This window comes from Papilio polytes, unplaced genomic scaffold, assembly GCF_000836215.1.
Source record: "Papilio polytes unplaced genomic scaffold, Ppol_1.0 DF824146.1, whole genome shotgun sequence".
Taxonomy (NCBI): domain Eukaryota; kingdom Metazoa; phylum Arthropoda; class Insecta; order Lepidoptera; family Papilionidae; genus Papilio; species Papilio polytes.
In genome coordinates this window covers 180,901-196,235 of record NW_013525058.1, presented here as the reverse complement: position 1 = coordinate 196,235, position 15,335 = coordinate 180,901, and positions in this window count along the sequence as shown.

The window sequence follows — 15,335 nt, the reverse complement described above, 5'->3', positions numbered from 1 at the left end:
GAGATTTTTTTTTTATTTATTTTATTTATTTATTTATATTTCGTTCAGACGTTTGGTCCACAAACACTAAAAAACATCTATCGTAGTCTATTTCGCATTTATAATATTAGTAAGAAGTAAGATAAGTAATATGTTATCGGTTTACTTTATGCCCGATATGGAGGCTGCACAAATTAAATACTTTATCGATGAAAACTGACATGACACTAACAGCGGTAGAGCCCGCTTTAACATCTTCGCACGAATGGGTCGGCTCTCCTGGTGTAATACCATGACCACATAGAAACCAGGCGTGAAATGGGATCAATTCCGCGTACAGTCTGATGAGTGTGGTGCCGGAGGTCTAATTTTGGACTCTTTTCCTTTCCACCCTTTTCTTAAGGGGAACGGATGGGAAGGAAAAGTGGATTTTATGGTGGAGGAGACGCATAGGAAGAGGAAATGTCCTCTTTATTTGCGTCTCCTTTCACCGTCGATTAAGGGTAGGCAACGCATCTGCAATTGCGGATGTCTATGGGCGGCGGTCTCTACGTCATTTCGGTGGATTCAAGTGGCCGTTTGCTCGTTTGCCACCTTATAATTAAAAAAAAATGACAAAATCACAAATTTTCGCGTTAGAAAACCATAAAAAACGCTCGTCTTGTAAAATTAATTTCACTTATTATACAATATCTTCCATGTCATCTTCTAGACATCATTTTAATAATAAAAGTCGTGTCTGCGATGCCATTGTGTCCATTGCCCGCTCTACTTCTTGCACTTTCATTTTTTTGTATTATTATTGTATCGGGCACGAGGTGATGCAACGGCTTGCTTTGAAGCTTTGATATCATTTTTGCATTGTATCTTCGACAACTTCAATTTGCAGTCAGTGAATACTAATTTAAAAACTATCGACCTTAGTGGTATTGGATAAGGATTATTTTCGCGTAGTACATAAATGTTGGTGGTAGATTTAAGTTTGTTAAAGGATTTGATCGTGACTTTAGAAGAAGTCGGTGGCTGTATTGCGCAATTGCAAATAATTAATGTCTGAAAATCAGAAATTAACGTAGATTATAATAGAAATGGGCTACTTAAGAGTTCCTTTTGCTAGTGCAAAACTTTATCACGAGCAAAAATTATCTATCACACAATTAAAAAAAAAAACGCAACATGTAATATGATGTCATATACGAACATAATTTAGAATTTAAAAAAATCGGAACTCAACTGACAGCCGAATATTGAAACGAATCTTAAACTGCGTAAACGCCGCTTCTATGACGTTAACATTTTAATGAGAAGTTTCAGCTTGGATTTACCATTTAAGACGCTAATTAAAATGTCGTTTCAGTGATTGAATTGGAATCTGGTAACAAATCAGCATAGTTACCAGTAAAAAACACATTTATGTCTTATCAAATAAATCTAGCCTTACCGTTGTAAACGCAAACCCGGATACCGCCACGCCTTTCACAATAAATTGTATAAACAAATGAACACAAGCTCATTGAAAGGCCCAATGACGTTTCAGTTTTAACTGACATTAAAAAAATAGTTCTTTATTTTTGGTCGATAATTTTTTGTTGTTTTTTACGGTTTTGCCGATTTAATTACTTTGTAACAGCTAGGTTTTATGTCAGTTTTATGAATTTAAAAGATATGCTTTATTTTCATTACAAAACTATTGAATAGATTGTGTCGAAACTTTAGTAGGATTTTCTAAAGGCAGTATAGTTTTAGGTCTAAACAAAATTACGACACCTGTGCATGTATGTACGCTTTATATGGTAAACTAGCTGTTCCCGTGCGACTTCATCCGCATTAAATTATAAAAAAAACTTTATTTTATTATTTACATTTGTCAAATTATCAATTGCAAATGTCAAAATGACATGACATGATTCAACCTTGCTTTCTTAATGTTGGCAGGAATTTATGGTCTTTTTCACATATTAGGGTTTTATCCAAAATATTTACCCCCTAAGTTTAATGGCTTAAAAATATATAGCTTCAAGCGTGACGTAGGTGTAGGGTTATTTATTAAAAAATAATTATTCAAAAATATGCTGTAATCGCTGAGATCTTAAGCAACAAAGAAGTGTGTGTTTACGTTTTATTATAATAGTATAGATTATGAATTGCTAGCTGTTGCCCGCGACTTATAACATAACATAGGCTATATTTCTATTTCACGGAACATTAAGCTATGTTATGTTAACATAACATAACATACCTTTCTAATGGTGAGCGAATTTTGGAAATCTGCTCAGTAGTTCTTAAGTTATTTCAATGCATACAAAGATACAACTCTTTCCTCTTTATAGAAGTTGGGATGCATATTAATGTTTATTCTAGAACGTTGTAAACCTGTATAAAATAAAGAAAACACCACGATAATGTAGGAAGTCATAACATTAATTTATTCACGTGGAAGTTCTACTTGGTACTACGAGTAGCAGCGCATCTTGTTTGAACACAAGTATATTGCGTCGGCAATCGTATTACCAGTTTTATGCATTGTTTATTTCAATAATTACAATAATTCTGACTAGATTCAGCCCGTGGCTTCGTCCAGCGGAATTAAAAACTGAATAAACATCCTGCGTGCTGTTCCAAATATTGACCTATACATCCAAACGTTTATAACATTAATAAGAATTATGTCAAAGAATTAAAGAACACATAGACATGTTTTTTATACCTAAATGTCTTTTAATGTCACACCTTGTATTCATTATTTATAAATTATAAACATCTATCCTTTCTGTTCTTGCTACCACACAATAGTCACTAAGTGGCCATTGATGGCATTCCTTAATCTATATCTAGAAAGAGATATCTTCATTAAGGGACTGCTTGAGTACCTGTCACTTCTCTGAATGTCACAGCTGGTCGTATACGACTTCATATTAAAAATCTTCTTTACTTGTGCGATCAGCGCACCATCGTTATCCTGATTGATCTATCTTCCGTCATCTCCCTCCCTTCTTCATCATAATATATCCATCTCTTTCTAGGCCTACCTATACCGTTGTACTTCCACTAATAACTTCGAGTATGTATTTAACGTTACCAAAAGAGTGTAATTATATTCAAATGTTATTAGCTAATGTTGAGCAACAGTGTATCGTAGACACGAAAGGCGGGCCCACTAATGTCCAGTCGAGCGTTGAGCGAGTTGCAACGTTAACTAAAAACACGAAAACCATTTAACTTAGTTAAGTGGAGCACGATGCTACTTGTGGATCAAGTAGGGTTCACTTTTTAGGCAACTAGTAAATCTCAGGATCGGCACACACAGCGATGCGATAATATTTATTACTAACTGTTGATCGTGACTTCGCCAGCGTGATATAACAAAATAGCCTATGTTACTCACAGATAAACTACCTATCTAACGGTGAAAGAATTTTTAAAATCGGTCCAGTAGTTTTTACGTGAATCGAATACATACAAAAATCCAAATGTTTCCACTTCCATATAATAATACGAGCATAGAGACAATACTATAGTAAGTGGAGTTACATTGTCAAGATGTTGTACTAAACCCGTAAATATGAAATCGATACAAGAATTGAAAGCGTTTGATATCAATTTAGTTGCATTTGGTTTTAATAATTCATTTAACTACATAGTTTGAAACCAAATTTTAGGTGAATTGAAGCTATTTCAAGCATCAAACTCCTATATTTAACTAAGTTGCCTGTAACTTTAAACCAGAAAGTGTAAAGATTGAATATAGATATAGCTACAATGGGTTGTGTGATGGGTAGTGGAAGACCGAAGAAAGTATGGATGGATTGTGTGAAAGATGATATGCTTAAGAAAGGAGTGGATTCAGATATTACGGCTGATAGAGTTGTATGGAACAGCAGCACATACTGTGCCGTCACTCCGTAAGGGATAAGGGCAAGTGGATGATGATGCTGGTATTCCCACATAATAAAGTGTTTTTTAAGCTCATAGATATAGCGAGTTGTTAGTGTGTAAATAGCTTTATTCGCTTGTGGATAGCCGGTATGATTTTCTTACGTAAACGATTATGTGTGCATTTGTCGTTACGTTAAAATGAATTGTGTTTACTGGACCGTGAACGGCCGCGGTTTGAAAATTGAATCAGTTATAGATTATACACGATCTATGGATTTGATACAAAAACTTTAAGAACGGGCACACCTTTAACTAAACTATCGCACAACTAAACAGTTGTGTCGCAGTTTAGTCAAAAGTATGCGCGCTTTGACTAAAAGAATTATCTTACTACTTTTAGACAATAATATAATCGTTGCAACGTTATTCTATTTTGATACTCAGTCTACCGTTTTCTGCCAACAAAGGCGCGCTTTTCTTTAATTCTTCTTTGACATTGACAGATGTCATAGGGACGGGACGTGTATGTCAATGATCTAGTGATGCGCCGCTACTCCGGTAAATTATCGATTTCTTCTGAACACCACAGAGATGCTCCTGTGAATTAAACTGTTTAAATTTACGCGCTACTTTAAGTATTATAGTTTTTTCGGCACAGTTTTTAGGTAAGATATATTAATAACTATTAGAAAACTTAGTCATTGAATTAAATGACTACTTAATATTCGTCTTCTTTCTCGGATCTACAATGAGCTTTTTATAATACCCGTTATACGTTTTAACGTTATCTGGTCAAGTGCATATTATATTTGTTTTCCTTTGAATAGCGGATATAACTGCGTCAGTAAGGAAAACATAAGTTTAAGTTCCTTATTATCTACGTAAATATTTGTATTAGAAGTACTAAGTGACAGTAATTTAAAGTCTTGGAATAGATTTTTCATATGAGAATTCCCTCGGGCGTAATATTTCGTTTACTAAATTAAAAAGTAAAGTTTTCTTTATTATGTGTTTTCAATGTAAGGCTGACCGCGAAGAAATAACCATTAACACTTGCCCTGAAGATGGACCTCGATGGGTCCGAAACTATTTGGTGCCGCCACCGGAAAGGTAGATGAGAGTCATCGACTTGCCCTTATCCCTTAAGAAGAGTAGGCACAGTATGTGATGGTCTTCCATACATCTCTATCAGCCGTCATATCTGAATCCACTCCCTTTTTAAGTATCTCTTTCACAATCCATCCATACTTTCTTCCATCTTCCTCTACATTTGTAACACTTTCTGGTTTATGTCCCCATCCTCTCGACGCATACCATGTCCATACCACGCTAATACACGCTAAAAATAGATGTGCGTGCTAGCCGTTTCATAATTATTACTAAACATATACCACTAATTTTCCCTTTAAAAAACTATATTACTGTAACATAAATAACCAAACATTAGAAATCATACTAATAATATAAATGCGAAAGTTTAGATGGAAGGATGGATGTTTGTTAGAGTTTGTAGCCTTAACGTCTTAACGGATTTGGATGAAATTTGGTGTAGATGTAGATGATAGTTTGGAAGGACACATGGGCTACTCACTATTGTTTATTTTTAATTTCACGTAGACGGAGTCGTGGGCGAAAGCTAGTAAGCTCTATATTTGCATGCTAGTTACAAGCAAAGCGACTAAACTTTAACACATATACCTGGCAGCAACTAACTAGCATGCATTTGTAACTCGCATGTGTTTGCCGCCATAATTCTACGTATTACTAAGACTAGTGTGTTGTTTTTTCATCGTATAGTACAGTGTTTACTCATTAAATAGCCTTTAGTTATATTTACGCAGTAATCCCTTACAGGAAATTATAATAAAATTCGAAAATGATTTCCTTGCGATAAATTCTGATAGAGGATTAAGCCACCGTAATGGTTTCCAGAGAGAATTATATATTTTTTTATTATTAAAAAGGATATATACTTATTATTAAAGAAATCCCCCTATTATGGTAACTTGTATGTAAATTTGATTATTACGATTTTTATCTTTCTATCATTAATTTTTTTTTCATCTAAAACTAATATTACTTTTATTATTTTGTTTTGTTATAAGTATTTATTTCGTTAATATATTAAATAAACCAATAAGTATTTCAAAAGATTAATTTAAACGGTAATTAATCTAGAAGCGCCTATTGAAATTTAATTTCACAAAATGCAGTTAGCATATAAAATGATACATGCAACTTCATACACTTCCGTACAACCTCGCCTTGACTCCACACAACCGTCGTAAATAGTTACATTATTAACGTAATTATGCATAAACTAGTGTTCCATCCATAATGTTAATGCTTACTCGCTCTTCTGATACCTTATTTATTTTATTATCATTTTAATATTCCATTAATATAGGAAACAGATATCAAATTGAATAACCATGGCATCAATTCCTATATAAGATTGGATTTTTTTTTTTTTTAAGGATTCTACCAGTATCAACGTTTGTAAACCCCTTCTATACTAAACAAAGAAATAATTAGATAAATAAATAACTTAATAATCAATAAGCCAGCCAGACGGAGACAAAATAACTTAAAAAAGAAAATAACACAGAAAACAGGTGTAAAGTGGAAACAATTCCGCGTTTCGTCTGATGATTTGTGGTGCCGTAAGCTTAATTTTAGTCCCTTTCCCTTTCCACCCTTTTCTTAATAGGAAAGGATGGGAAAGAAACGTGGATTTGACGTTGGAGGAGACGCATAGGAAGGGAAATGTCCTCTGTATATGCGTCTCTTCCTCCGTCAATTAAGAGTAGGCAACGCATCTGCAATTTCGGTAGTTCATGGGCTTTCATTCAGGTGTCCGCTTGTTCGTTGCCACCTTATGTTATAAAAAAACTAATTTAAAGAAGATCATGAATGTTTTACCCCAAACTGCTCTATATCTATGCCAAATTTTGTCAAATCTGTTCAGTGGTTTAGGCTACAAACTCTAATAAACATCCATCTATCTAAACTTGAGGATTGATGTACGTTTACGCTAAAATGTGTCTTATAACACTGTCCAAGTTGTTAATAGTGAAGTACTGAAAGTCTGTCACGTATTTAATATATTTATCGTGTGTTTAAGGCCTTATTTTTCAATGTATAAAATATTAGCTTTAAAAATATAGCCCATGTTACTCACAGATAAATTACCTTTCTAACAGTAAAGGAATTTAAAATTGGCCCAGTAGTTTTTGAGTTCTTTCAATAGTTAAAATACAAAAATACGAATATTTCCCCTTTATTAGTATAAATAGATTGATGAACTAGGAAATCAATACTGGCACCTAAACTTATGCGTTTAAGTATTTTAATTCATTCTTTTCGCGGATTTTTATATGCTAAGGACATAATACAATGGCCAGTTAAGTCGCGCTTACTAATTATGTGACAATTGTGTGTGAATTAACCAAGGCCTGATATAATTGGGTTAAAGATTGCTTAGCGTAGTGTTATTGAGTGCTGCCTTCCGGTGTTTACTTTGATTATGTGTAGACAATAATATATGCTTACATGCATGTCTATACATATTCTCATACAAACGCATAACGTAATCCGCACAGCTTCTGCGTGGTAAAGAATGTCTTATACCTTTACTGTTATATCCATACCCTTCCAGTTGATGTATATAAAACCTTTGTTACTCTGTGATAAAGCTTTCTAAGGACGAAATACATTTTGAAATCGGTCCAGTAGTTTCGAATCTATTCTGTCTGGGGATACGTTACTACCATCCATCCATCTAACGTTTTGCATTTATTAGCAAGAACTATGTTGCCCGCGACTTCGTTCATGCAATATTAAGATAAAAAAAGTAGTCTATAATATGCCCGTCTATGTCAGCTACCTTACAGTGAAAGTCCTGTCGAAATCGGCCCAGTCGTTTCAGAAATTACAGACAGACAGACAAAAAATTTTAAATGTGATTTTCGTTATCAGCAACGCAAATTCATCATCTTCCCGAAATCTGGGATTTTTCAAACAGACACTTCAATTTTATTATATGTATAGATAGCTAGAATATAGATATGTAAGAAGTTAGAACTTGCAACTGCGTATGTTATGCAAAAGAACGTTATGACGTAATTGAATACTCCTCGTATTATTGTATCCGAAAATAATAACAAAATGTAAATACTTTTTTAATTACTGTTCTAAATTAAAATACGCTTGTTTCTTGTTAATATTAGGAAATGGACTACAAGAACAATTCTCGTGAAGTCAATGACGTTTTTCATTGACGTACGGTTGACGAATTCGCGCGAACACACTCCGGTCAAAAATTTCCAAGAGGCTTGTTTCCTTCTTCCTGAAGATGCGATGTCACTATTATTGGGGTTTTTATTATGCGTGAAATAATCAGATGAAAACGTACGTATTACCATGAATAAGGGACAGGCGTTATATGCATATTTCCGCGTTTATCTGATAAGACTATTCCTCCTTCTTCTATCTTGTTATAAGTTACTAGCTGTTGCTCGCGTCTTCGTTCGCGTGGATTTTTATTAAATATAGCCTATGCTACTCACTGATGACGTAGCTATTTATTGGTAAAATACTTTTTACAAACGGCCCAGTAGTATTGAGTTGTATAGATAAGTATGTTGTAAAAATTTGTATTTTGTATGTATGTATTTACAAATTTTCGCCCGCGACTGCGTCCGCGTGAAATAATAAAAAAAAAACATTGAAATCCGTTTAGCCGTTGAGGCTACAAACTCTAACAAACGTCCATCCATCTAAACTTTCGCATTTATAATATTAGTATGAAGTATGATTTACGTTTCAAACGATAAATGTATCGCTAAAGCAAAAAGATATTTACTATATTTAATATCAGGAAGCGACGACATTTTTATCATTGCACAATTTTTGACAATCAAGAAGTGACAAAAAAATAATGGATACTAAATCTCCATTTCGTGATATTTCAATTTAACTTAAATGTTTTCAATATTTGCACATTATTGGTTTTTACAAAATTACGGGTGGAATAATACGAAAAAACTTATCAATGTAACTATTTGTAGAGTAATAATTCATGTCTGGTCTATATCTTATTTTAATGTCTAAGTAACGTCGTATTGTCATTTCCTATAGTCTTGTTCACAATATCTATACAATTATACAAATATGAAAATTTGTATTATATTTTTGTATGTATTGAAAAAACTCGAAAACTACATTTGTGAGTAACCTAGGCTACGTTTATATTTTTTTTTAATATCGCGCAGACAAAGTCACGAGGTACAGCTAGTTATTCGATTCAAATATTTTCCCTCAGGTGTATTACAATGTGTTTTTATACTAACGTTTGAAATGATAGGTCTGTTTTCATATTTCTTAATTGAATTCCACTTGGTACAGAAGGTTTAGGCATCGTATTGTTATTACAAACTAGCTGTTTCTCGCGACTTCGTCCTCTTGAAATTTAAAAATAAAAAACATACCCTATGTTACTCGCAGATAAATTACCTTACGATGAAAGAATTTATAAATCGGCTCATTAATTTTTACGTAAAGCAAATACATACATATAATTTTTTCCTCATTATACTATGAGTATAGAAGAAAAAGAGAGAAGACCGAAAACTCAAATTAAAATATAGAATACGTTTATGCGTTTAAATGTAGCGTCTACAAGTTAGACCAGTGATTCCCAAAGTAGTCTATATCGACCCCTAGGGGTCTATGACAACCTGCAAGGGGTCTCGTCAGCGAAAAAAAATTTGGGGGTCTATGAAATGAATGTCAGGATCCACGATAGTGGATCTCAACACATACACTGATAGTACCTATTTACTTACATCATACTATATTATTTTATTTATAGTTTATTTAATGTTACGTATATTTTACATAACACATACAAAATTTTATTTTGAGTAGTTTTAATTTTAATTCATTAATAAATGTATATGTTAACATGTGTTTTTACTTAAAGTTTTTAACACTTAACTTCACTACGGCTAGAAATTTACAGGAAATCAATATCAGGTAAGTAGGGGGTCTAGCCAACACGGTGAACCATGGCAAGGGGTCTACAACACAAAAGTTTGGGAAGTTAGACAGTCATAAAACTTGATGTCAGAATTGTTCGCATGTCCACTCGGTTGACGTAATGGTCAGACACCGTTAATGTTCGGTAATGTATTCGCAATAGAATCGAACCCGTTACCGACTCGAATGTTTATTGAGTTATTGTTACGTACAGTTCATTGAACCTACTCCAGCTAAGGATGAATACAATTTCATTGTTGTTTTGGGTTAAGATTTATTTGTAAAACTATTACAGCCTTGTAAATAAACGCGGTATAAGGCTAAACAGGAATAAACTGAGTATAAGCAAGATTTGTACTAATATTAAGTTTAACTTTATACCTCGTTTATTTGTAAGGCTGTTGGTGATTTCTATAGCGAAAATACTCCTATAGATTAGTATTAAGAAGTTAAATTTAAGTTATCTACATTAAAAGCGTGGGAATAACTGAAACTAAACTATCGCACCACTGTTTAGTCGCGCTTTGATTCCTATAAGCTATGAAGGTATGCACACTACTAGATTTTTAATTGTGCAACTAAACAGTTGAATGTCCTGCGAAGTAATCTACAATTTCCGATTGTGCGATAGTTTAGTCAAAGGTGCCCGCTCTTATTGTTTGCTTAATGGTTTGAATTGTAAATATTTTTGTTAATTTTAAACAGTTGAACAACTTCGTTAATATACAAAGTTTAAAGTAAGGATAGTAATCATACTTCATACTAACATCATAAATGCGAAAGTTTAGATGGATGGATAGATGTTTATTAGAGTTTGTAGCCTAAACAGTTCAACGGATTTCGATGAAATTTGCTATGGATGTAGAGGATAGTCTGGAAGAACACATAGGTTACTCGCTTTTGATATTTTATTACACGCGGACGGAGTCGCGGGCGAGAGCTAGTTAACTATATAATTGGATTCATCGAATGATGCGACCCAGATCATGCATTACGAGCATGCTAACTGCACAAATTAATTGCACGCGAAACTATTTGCATTAATAAGTACGTAAGTACATAAATTGAAACATGATCTCTATTTGACCTTGATGTACAGTAAGAGTTAACTTTGAACTTTACTGGAATGCGAATTCTTTTCCGAATCCCGCACCGCGTACCTTTTTTTCTCAGTACAGATATATTTATTTGGAAAGAGAACACTACATTATATTACTAATTATTCTATACTAGATTTCGCCCTCGACTTCGTCTGCGTGGTATTAAAAAAGTAAGTAGTCTATGCGTGCTGCCAGACTATCCTCTATATTTTTGCCAAATTTCATCGAGATCTGTTCAGCAGTTTAGGCTATAAACTCTAACAAACAAATATATGTTGGCTTGAGCAAGAACGATATCAGAATAACTACTACTCGAGATCACATGTGGGCGGCCATGGGTAAACTCGGATTCCAGGAATACATTCACAATACTTCTCAGTCAGGATATCATCGATCTACCAAGCTCATATCGTTCAAACAATGTTCTCGCAACGATCCCTATTTTCAGAATAATCTAAGTTCTCACGAAAGTCGCTTGGCGGCGCTCGTGTTCTAATTATGACTTAAATTTAAATTGATTTCTTCTTCTCATTGCGACATATATGATATCAGTAAGATTTCTTTCAAAGACACTTCGTTTTTGAAAAAGCTTTTGCAAGCAGTATTTTCATATTTGTTCTCAAGGATCGTCTTTAACAAAACACAAAATAATTGGGAAGGAATTAACTATAATTGATAGTCGCAAGTATTGCGGAAGAGTTCGTTTTTTGTACACCATACATCATACCACCCGCGGATACTACCGTTGTATTAATCAATATTGATTTAATGTGCGTATTATTTTTTTTGCAGTCAGTTGTTTTTTGGCATTCAAGTTTAGGGTAAATCAAGTGATGAATTCATGACTCCAGTGATGCGTTATGACTAACTAAACCGACTTTAACGTTTTAGTTTTCCCGTTTAATAAACCTTCAAAGGATGTTTCTTTTTATTGGTTAAGCCCGCTGCAAACAGTTCTAACTATTCAACACACAGTGTTAAGGCCCGTTACACACGCAAAATTTTGACAAAACAGATCACCTTTCTTTTTTAATGTTATAACGTCGCAAACGAGCAAGCGGCCACCTGAAGCAGACATCCGCAATTGCATGCGTTGCTCGACGGAAGAGGAGACGTACATTTACAAGTTAATTTCCCTTCCTATGCATCTCCTCCATCGTCAAAACCACAAAAAGAAGGCCTTCGGCACCTCATTTATCAGACGAAACGCAGAATTACTATCACTTTACGTCTATTTTCTTTGTGGTCGTGGCATTTCATCGGGTGAGCCGGCCCATTCGTGCGAAGATAGTAAAGCAGGCTCTACCACTGTTTTATACGTTACAGTGTGTCAACTATTCAGTAAAAACTGTGCATTTTTAGGTTAACTTTGTATTTTATTATTTAACTGACAGGTAAAATTCAACCTATATACGTGTCGTTGTAACTGAATAACTTTAATGTTCAGTTAAATTCAGCGTATGTAGCTTTAAGTATAATTTCTTATACCTTTTGCGTTTTTAATGATTTATTAATTTCTTAAGTTTCGCATCCCGCGGTGTTCGCGTATTGAAGTATATTTATATTAAATCCAGGAAGAGATTCCTCGCTGCGGTAGGTCCTTTATCCCGTGCACTAATTATTTTTCCTTATTATTTATCAATCGTTTAATTATTTATTAATCCCATAAACGCTTTGAAGTACAAATACTTATAATTGATTGATTTTTATTTTATTTTAATGTATTTTTGGTGTCATAACTCTTTGTGAATCGACGTTTAGTGTTTTGTTTATGTGCGAATAACAGTTTTTACGTAAACTAATGCAAATGCATATTTTTTTCTCTATTAAAATCAGATTGATGATTATTTGGTTTAACAAAACACGGTAAAAGTGTTTTAATATACTAACTTGCTGGCAACTTAAACTACGCGAAATTAAAAGAAAATTCTAATAATGAATATAGCCTATATTACTCAGGGATAATGAAACTTTCTAATGGTTAAAGATTTTTTGGAATTATTATAATAGTTTTTGAGTGTATTCGTTACAAACTGAATACCAATTTTCCTCCTTATAAAATTACTGCTGATATTTATAATGATTAAGGTATTTAGTGTAGATTACTCCTACAAATATTATTCAGGGTAAGATTCTAGGGAAAAGAAGTCCAGGAAGGAGAAGAACATAGTGGCTTAAAAATCTTTACCAATGGTACAATAAAAGTACGCGTTCTATATCCAGCTGCTGTGTCCAAACTTCCAGTTGCTGTAATGATTGCCAACCTTCGTTAGGAGACGGCACCAAAAGAAGAAGACTCGTACATCTACACTAAGTGACATTCTTAGTGACCATTAAGTGGCTCTGAGTACGATAGTTAAAGGTGAAATTTAAATAAACGTGTTGTTTAGTAGACTAGCGTTAGCGGCTTACCAGTTTCGGTTTCAATTAACAACGTACCGTGAACATGGATCTCGGATTATCTCATTCGTGTGAATTATCTAACGTTATGTAAGAATTCATTGACTTTTTGTTCGAGTACTTTTGTATTATCTATTATTTAGTAGAACATATGATTTATATATTCAGGTGTATAGGACGTTAAATTCATATGAAGTTTGATTGTTTTTTATTATTTTTTATAAGAGAAGTGAGCAAACGAACAGCGGGAATACCGAGATTCATCGACTAATGAAAAACATAGCCTATGTTAGCTACGTAGCTTTTTAATGGTGGAAGTTTTTTTTTAATCGGCCCAATAACTTTTAAGTTATTTCAATAGATACATAAATCTAAAAAAAATCTTTCCTTTTTATAATATTACTATAGATTAATAAATACTATTATTATTTACATCCAGAATATTATATTTACTAACTAAAGATGCGATTTTCTTTATTTTATTAAAAAATACAATAGGTTATAGGTGAGTGATCACATAATCTTACCAATATTATAAATGCGAAATTTTAGATGGATAGATGTTTTTTAGAGTTTGTAGCCTAAACGGCTGAAAGTATCTCGATGAATTTTGTCATAGATGTAGAGAATAGTCTGGAAGAACACATAGGCTACTTGGCTTTTTTTTTAATTCCACGCGGACGGAGTCCCGGGCGAAAGCTAAATTATAAAGAGAAGATTGTGAGAGTTAATTTTGTATGTACAGTAAAATTTATAACAGAGTATGAACTAGTTACATATGTTCTCGTTATTGTGTTAATTTAAGACAAGGCTGCGCATAATGCGGTCTGTTCTTAGCGCTACCTTAACACGGACAATCAACAATTACAATTTCCGTTGAACTGTCCGTCGGTGCGTTACTAACGCTAATCTTATTGGGCACAGGATTTAAGATTGAATTCGGAATTTTGTTGTAATAAAGACAGGCCTGGTCTAGTGACAGTGATGGTAATTTCGGAAAGATATTGAGAAGAAATGATGTTTGGTACTGTAATACTTTAGAAATAATTAAAATGTTAATTATTATTTACGATGTAAGTTTTATTTACAAACTAGCTTTCGCCCGCGACTTAGTCCGCGTGAAAATAAAAAAAAGCTAAAGTTAGTAGCCAATGTGTTCTTCCAGACTATCATCTACATCTGTACCAAATTTCATTCAAATCTGTTCAGCCGCTTGTGCTACAAACTCTAACAAACATCCATCTATCCATCTAATCATTCTCATTTATAACATTAATGAGATAACACAGGTCGAACGAAGGTCGGTTGAAGGTCAACTCTAGTGTAAAAGTTCTACAAAGAGTGCTTCTGAAGGAACTTTATCTAAGAAAATGTTGTCTTCTCCTTCACAATTAGTTTAGTGATAATTACATACTTAGAGTGAATGAAATGTTGTCAGTGGGAAATCTACACTGAACAAAGTAACGATTAAGAGAGACGAGTCTCTGTGTATGCCAGATTAGAGTTTTATATCTTCTTAATTTTTTCCTAAACTGAATCAGTTTTTGATTAAGATTTTTATTTTCAGAATTAATTAAATTAACATGAGATTTCGTAGAAAACTTTTTACGTCACTGATGCGTTGATGTCTTTTATATTGACGCTTCTGTTGACATTTTTATAACTTAAGTCGTTAAATACTGCTATCTAAAGTGTTGATACTTATCAGATAATTAATCAATTTTAAGCTGGAAAGACTTGTTAGTCATCTTGAGAACAAGGTTTGGCGTTGTCGTACTGCCGCGTTCTTTACATGAGAAGGCATTACTTAAAAATGGTCTAAAGTCAACATTAAGTTATTCATAGATGGATACTAGAGTACTTTTTGACCGACTTCCCAAAAGAAGGAGGTATTCAATTCGACGGTATATTTTTTTTTTTTTTTTTTTTTTTTTTTTTTTT